We start from the raw sequence: 8,127 nt of genomic DNA, 5'->3' as shown, positions 1-8,127 counted from the left end.
TGCCGTTGAATGTCAAGGGGAGGTGGTTAGACCCTCTCTTGTTGGAGATGGTCATTGCCTGGCACTTGTCTGGCGCGAATGTTACTTGCCACTTATGAGCCCAAGCCTGTATGTTGTCCAGGTCTTGCTGCATGCGGGCTCGGACTGCTTCATTATCTGAGGGGTTGCGAATGGAACTGAACACTGTGCAATCATCAGCGAACTTCCCCATTTCTGACCTTATGATGTAGGGAAGGTCATTGATGAAGCAGTTGAAGATGGTTGGGCCTAGGACACTGCCCTGAGGAACTCCTGCAGCAATGTCCTGGGCTGAGATGATTGGCCTCCAACAACCACTACCATCTTCCTTTGTGCTCGGTATGACTCCAGCCACTGGAGAGTTTTCCCCGATTCCCATTGACTTCAATTTTACTAGGGCTCCTTGGTGCCACACTCGGTCAAATGCTGCCTTGATGTCAAGGGCAGTCACTCTCACCTCACCTCTGGAATTCAGCTCTTTTGTCCATGTTTGGACCAAGGCTGTAATGAGGTCTGGAGCCGAGTGGTCCTGGCGGAACCCAAACTGAGCATCGGTGAGCAGCTTATTGGTGAGTAAGTGCCGCTTGATAGCACTGTCGACGACACCTTCCATCACTTTGCTGATGATTGAGAGTAGACTGATGGGGCGGTAATTGGCCGGATTGGATTTGTCCTGCTTTTTGTGGACAGGACATACCTGGGCAATTTTCCACATTGTCGGGTAGATGCCAGTGTTGTAGCTGTACTGTTCTGCATCAAGTACTCAAATACTGACTGAATTTTAATGAGGTGACTTGGTTGAACTGATCTCCATTGAATGTTCCGTTCCGTTACACCCCGTCTGTGGCTATTTTCAGATTGTAACCGAGTCCAAAATTGGCCCCTCAGTTTACAAGCCGCTCAACTTAACGTAAAATTAGAACAAGTCTCATTTTGTTCAAATACAGCAAAAATAAAATGCGTCTCCCTGTCTGAAAGATATCTATTGTTTGCTTGTGGGTGACATGTACATCCTCTCTACATGTGTCTTTCTCAGTTTCTGCTGTCGTAGATTTAAATAATATTCAATAAACTTGGCTTTGAAAAAGAGTTAGATTTTATCCATGAATTGTGGTTTGAAAGTTGTTTTTTTTCCTTCTCTATTGAAGAATCCTCGGATTATTCTGTAGTTACACAGTAACAGTTTCAGGCAGGAGAGGACCTTTGGCCCATCTCGCCCACCTATCCGCAGTATTCCCTTCGGCCCATCTATCCACAGTATTCCCTTGGTGCATCTCTAATGACCCTGATTCCCATTTGTTGAGTAGAACCTGTCTGGTTTCTTATTGAAACTCATTAAGGTTTCTTGTTCCACTTCCTGTGCAGTAATCTATTTAACATCCCTGTGTTGCTGGTGTGCCATCATATCAAGCGTTAAAAAAGGAATGTAAAAAACAAAGGCATCGATATCTGTGGGTTCACCGACCCCGGCCTTCCCTGGAGCTTCTGGTAATTGTTGGGCTTCTGGTCCTTGATAAAAAATTGTTTGATAAATTGTTCTTTATGTCTCGGCCAACATTCCTCCCATAACCAAAAAAAGGTCATTCAACTCATTGCTGTTTGTGGGATCTTGCTGCACTCAAAATAGCCGCCACATTTCACTACATAACAACAGTTACTGGAGTTCAAAGTCATTCATTGTATGTGAAGGGGTTTGAGATGTGATGAGGTGCTTATATAGATGGTGAACGAGTAAGGAGGGGAGAATGAGAGATGTTTGTGTTGGGCTATGTACCAGTTGCCCTCTTTATTGCACCCAATATCAGCACTAAGCTCTCACAGATCAGGTACAGCACAGGCTAGACTCAGAGGGGACCCGGTCAGCTGGAGATCGAGCTCTGAATATTGTCACCACCCACCCCCCCACCTCCCATCATCTCCACCCAGTCTTCCTGGTAGAAAATGGAGAGTCAGTCTAAGGCCCTGTTCACATTCAAAGAAAGGGTCTTGAAAAACAACGCAGAGCACGTTCTCCAGATGTAAACGAGATCAGTTGCCCCATGTGCCGTTTGGCGCAGAGGAGAAGATGCCCATGGGCTGAAATTCCTGGAGCTCTGCTCTGACACGGGAAGCAGGGCAGACGTTCCAGTTGCCACGGTGCCCTGGCGATGACCCCCATCCCAGATCACAGGGTCGAGTCATTCCCAAAGTTTGGGAATGACTCGACCCTGTGCTGCCCCCCCCCCCTCACACCCCACTTAGACTGGGGGACCCCCAAAATCGAGGGAATGGCAAAATAAAGAAGGGCAGCGAATTGTTAGGTAAGTGACATCAGCATTTTCGAGGGGCCGCCATATTGCCCAGAATAGGACCTCCCTCTGGGAGTCTCCCTCTCTCATCTCCACTCCCCCTCCCTGCTTTCTAAGCACTGTATCTCCCTCAGTGGAATGAGTCCGACTTTATTAAGGATATAATGAACCGTGTAACTTCCGTGGGCCCTCGGCATTCTCAATTTTGTTAATCAACAAGCAAATCTCATCCAAAGGTCATTGCTGCCTGGCTCCTTCGCGCTGAATCCCCTCTCATTTGTGCGTCAACATGTGTCCTGTGGATGATGTCATCCGTAACCCAAAATTCATCACGTCACAGATTCTTCGCTCCTGTCTCCCCCTGCCCCCAAACACAGCAATATTCCCCCTTTCACCTTTCATGCAAAACCTCTTCTGAACAACAAACTCTGCCATCTCTTTCCATTGAACATTTACCAGCAGTGAGGCGGGATATTTCTCACCCAGAAATTAACAGAGCACGACTAAAAGACCTTGGGGGAATTATTTGGACTCATGACATTCTTCAATTAAAAAAACAGAAGGTTAACCACCTTCCGCTGGTCTCTCACCACTCAACTCAACCAAAGATTAATCCTCATCCACAAGGCAACAGTGACTACATTTCGAAAGTAGCCATGATGTGGAGATGCCGGTGATGGACTGGGGTTGACAATTGTAAACAATTTCACAACACCAAGTTATAGTCCAACAAATTTATTTTAAATTCCACAAGCTTTCGGGGGCTTCCTCCTTCCTCAGGTGAACGGTGTGGAAATGAAATTTTCGAATCCTTCGCATTTGAAAATCACAGAACAATGCCTGGTGATTACTGCCCGTTGCCAAGGCAATCACAGTGAGCAGACAGAAAGGTGTCACCTAAAAGGCCACCGAATATACAAACCCCCAAAAAAAAGAGAGAGAGAAGGAAGACAGTCAATGACCCGTTATATTAAAAACAGATAACATTTGTTTGCTGGTGGGGTTACGTGTGGTGTGACATGAACCCAAGATCCCGGTTGAGGCCGTCCTCATGGGTGCGGAACTTGGCTATCAATTCCTGCTCGACGATTTTGCGTTGTCGTGTGTCTCGAAGGCCGCCTTGGAGTACGCTTACCCGAAGGTCGGTGGCTGAATGTCCCTGACTGCTGAAGTGTTCCCCGACAGGGAGAGAACCCTCCTGTTTGGCGATTGTTGCACGGTGTCCGTTCATCCGTTGTCGCAGCGTCTGCATGGTCTCGCCAATGTACCATGCTCCGGGGCATCCTTTCCTGCAACGTATGAGGTAGACAACGTTGGCCGAGTCACAGGAGTATGAACTGTGCACCTGGTGGGTGGTGTCCTCTCGTGTGATGGTGGTATCTGTGTCGATGATCTGGCATGTCTTGCAGAGGTTACCGTGGCAGGGTTGTGTGGTGTCGTGGACGCTGTTCAACGTCTAAGATGCCACGTCAAAGAGGCGAAAAATCGCATAGACCTCCTCAGGAGACTAACACGGGACGCAACCAACAGAGTACCCTTTGTCGTCCAGTACTTCCCCGGAGCGGAGAAACTACGCCATGTTCTCCGCAGCCTTCAACATGTCATCAATGAGGACAAACACCTCGCTATGGCCATCCCCACACCTCCACTACTCGCCTTTAAACAGCCACCCAACCTCAAACAGACCATCGTTCGCAGCAAATTCCCCAGCTTTCAAGAGAACAGCGTCCACGACACCACACAACCCTGCCACGGTAACCTCTGCAAGACATGCCAGATCATCGACACAGATACCACCATCACAGGAGAGGACACCACCCACCAGGTGCATGGTTCATACTCCTGTGACTCGGCCAACGTTGTCTACCTCATATGTTGCAGGAAAGGATGCCCCGGAGCATGGTGCATTGGCGAGACCATGCAGACGCTGCGACAACGGATGAACGGACACCGCGCAACAATCGCCAAACAGGAGGGTTCTCTCCCTGTCGGGGAACACTTCAGCAGTCATGGACATTCAGCCACCGACCTTCGGGTAAGCATACTCCAAGGCGGCCTTCGAGACACACGACAACGCAAAATCGTCGAGCAGAAATTGATAGCCAAGTTCCGCACCCATGAGGACGGCCTCAACCGGGATCTTGGGTTCATGTCACACTACACGTAACCCCACCAGCAAACAAATGTTATCTGTTTTTAATATAACGGGTCATTGACTGTCTTCCTTATCTCTCTCTCTCTTTTTTTGTTTTTGGGGGGTTGTATATTCGGTGGCCTTTTTAGGTGACACCTTTCTGTCTGCTCACTGTGATTGCCTTGGCAACGGGCAGTAATCACCAGGCATTGTTCTGTGATTTACAAATGCGAAGGATTCGAAAATTTCATTTCCACACCATTCACCTGAGGAAGGAGGAAGCCTCCGAAAGCTTGTGGAATTTAAAATAAATTTGTTGGACTATAACTTGGTGTTGTGAAATTGTTTACATTTCGAAAGTAATTCATTGGCTGTGACGTGCTTTGGGACATCCTGGGAAGAGCGCTGTATACGTGCAAGTTCTTTCTGTCAGGGTTAGGGGTTGTCAGCTGTGATTGGACGTATTCCTGGAGGTTTCATCACATGACCTCCTGCCGTCAACTGCCCTGACCCACACCCTCCCGCCATTGGTCGTCCGACATGTCCCTCCTCACGGTTCCCGCCCCCCATGGTCCTGCCATTGGTCGTCCGACATGTTCATCCCCACGGTGCCCGCCCCCCATGGTCCTGCCATTGGTCATCCGACATGTCCCTCCTCACGGTGCCCGCCCCCCATGGTCCTGCCATTGGCCGCCCGACATGTCCCTCCTCACAGTGCCCGCCCCCCACGGTCCTGCCATTGGCCGCCCGACATGTCCCTCCTCACAGGGACATGTCATTGCCTAATCACACCAATTGGAAAGCGAGCAGACTCTTCATTACCCGATTGGATGATTCTTGACTGTCAATCGAACAGCCCTTTCTCCATCTCCAATATTTTTATAACGAACAAACAAAAGTGTTCAATGAAAATAAAAACGCAATTTTTTTAACTCCCCTATGATTTTTCTCCCCGGGTGTTGCTCGCAGCAGCGTCCTGGAGTTGAATCTTCAATTCCTGGAGACTCCAGGACAATCCTGGTGTGTTGGTGACCCCTAGTCTGGGCCCACGACAGTCTCGGTGATATGAGCTGAGTACCGTGGGATTGGGGTCTTTGTCAGGGATATTCTGAGATGGGACAGGGAGGGAAGAATGGTTTACTTCAAGGGAAGGTATTGGCCAGCCTGGCAACCAATCGGTGCAATCTAAAGTTTTGCCGGCATTACAACAGTGGCTGCACTTCAAAGTAATTCAACAAATGTGAAGAGTTTTGGGTTGTTTCGGGGAGATGAGAGAGGGTGTTGTAAATTCAAGGCTGGCTTTGAATCACTGACCTGGAAAGGGACTCGGGAGTTATCGTGGACAAATCAGCGTGTGAAAATAAGCAGAGAACTGGGCTCTGTGAGAAAAGACCCTGGCCCTGAATTTCCAGAGGGGGTTTAGCCCCATCTCCTGCCGTAAATCAGGAAGGAGAATGGTGGCACACCCAGAGTAATGGTGTAAATGGCCTTCTTTAAGCCGTTTCTCTGAGAGTTGAACGATCTCCCGACAAAGTTACACCAGGAGATCGGGGGCAGCCCCTTAAGGATATTTAACATGCCCTTTGGTAGCACCCGGTCCCCTGTCCTGTTCACTGTATCGTGTGTACATCTGTTCTATATCCCCCCTCGCCAGATACAGCTGTTCTATATCCCCCCTCGCCAGATACATCTGTTCTATATCCCCCCCTCGCCAGATACAGCTGTTCTATATCCCCCCTCGCCAGATACAGCTGTTCTATATCCCCCTCGCCAGATACAGCTGTTCTATATCCCCCCCTCGCCAGATACAGCTGTTCTATATCCCCCCTCGCCAGATACAGCTGTTCTATATCCCCCCTCGCCAGATACAGCTGTTCTATATTCTCCCACATCATGTACAGCTGTTCTATATACCCCATCATGTACAGCTGTTCTATATACCCCATCATGTACAGCTGTTCTATATACCCCATCATGTACAGCTGTTCTATCTCCCCCCTTGCCAGATACAGCTGTTCTATATCCCCCCTCACCAGATACAGCTGTTCTATCTCCCCCCTCGCCAGATACAGCTGTTCCATATCCCCCCTCGCCAGATACAGATGTTCCATATCCCCCCTCGCCAGATACAGCTGTTCTATATTCCCCCACATCATGTACAGCTGTTCTATATACCCCATCATGTACAGCTGTTCTATATACCCCATCATGTACAGCTGTTCTATCTCCCCCCCTTGCCAGATACAGCTGTTCTATATCCCCCCTCGCCAGATACAGCTGTTCTATATCCCCCCTCGCCAGATACAGCTGTTCTATATCCCCCCTCGCCAGATACAGCTGTTCTATCTCCCCCCTCGCCAGATACAGCTGTTCCATATCCCCCCTCGCCAGATACAGATGTTCCATATCCCCCCTCGCCAGATACAGCTGTTCTATATTCCCCCACATCATGTACAGCTGTTCTATATACCCCATCATGTACAGCTGTTCTATATAACCCCCTTGCCAGGCACAGGTACCTAATCTTTATCTCCTTTTGCCGTTTATGATTGCTGATTCTACACATCCCTTAATAGGAACAGGAGGAGGCCATTCAGCCTGATCCGCCATTCTGCCCCCGATCTCCTGGTGTAACTTTGGCTGATCTGTACCGTAACTCCATTTACCCTCCTTTGCTCCGTATCCCTCGATACCCAACAAAAATCTATCGATCTCAGTTTTGAAAGCTCCAATTGACCCCCAGCATCCACAGCCTTTTAGGGGGGGAAGAGAGTTCCAGATTTCCACTCCCCTTTGTGTGAAAAAGTGCTTCCTGATTTCACTCCTGAACGGCCTGGCTCTAATTTTAAGATTTTGCCCCCTTGTTCTGGACTCCCCCCACCAGAGGAAATAGTTTCTCTCTATCGACCCTATTGAATCTTTTTATCATTTTAAACACCGGATACGATTGCCGATTCTACATTCACCATTGCGATATTGTAGGGTGCATTGTACCTGTGTTTACCTGTGTGCTCCCTGATGGGCGAGGCTCCATGCTGGGAGCCTGCATCCATACAATTTCCCTTCAATGCCAAAGCTGCCATATTCTGGTGATAAAATGTTGGAGAATTTTCAGCTGCAGGGAACAGAACTGAGCTTCACTCAATAATCACCAGGGCAAGCCTCTGTTATGTCTAAAAATAAATAATAACATATCATTTCACCAATGCATGCATATGTTATTTAAATGATTTAAAGTGAATCTCAGGCTGACACACTCACAGAGATATCACCGAGGGGGCCCGTTCTATTCAGCTCAATGTCTAGCTGTGTTCACTTTGCCCAGTGTTTCACTGTGTGTAAAGTCAGACATTTAAAAAGGGAAAGCAATGGAGAAAGAGGAACCATTAACCCTGAGTGGGATTAGATCTCGACTCCGCGATAGTATAAAACCAGTAACACTCCCCGATTATTATTTCCGTTGACTTCAACTGAAAGCGGGCAGCTGATTTGCTATTTTTACCCCTTTTACACTATTGCAGAGTCGAGATCTAACCCTTGGTGTTAATAAATAGCGAGGGTAAATTTCAGCCGCTCTGTCAGAATCCACTTCACTAAATACTGATCCGAAGCGATTACAGACTCCTTCAGAATTGATTCAGATCCCAGAAATAATAGCAGCCAATCTGAGCTGAGTATCCTCAGACG

The sequence above is a fragment of the Heptranchias perlo genome, chromosome 28 (assembly GCF_035084215.1).
Source record: "Heptranchias perlo isolate sHepPer1 chromosome 28, sHepPer1.hap1, whole genome shotgun sequence".
Classification (NCBI taxonomy): domain Eukaryota; kingdom Metazoa; phylum Chordata; class Chondrichthyes; order Hexanchiformes; family Hexanchidae; genus Heptranchias; species Heptranchias perlo.
Note: the sequence above shows the minus strand (reverse complement) of the source record.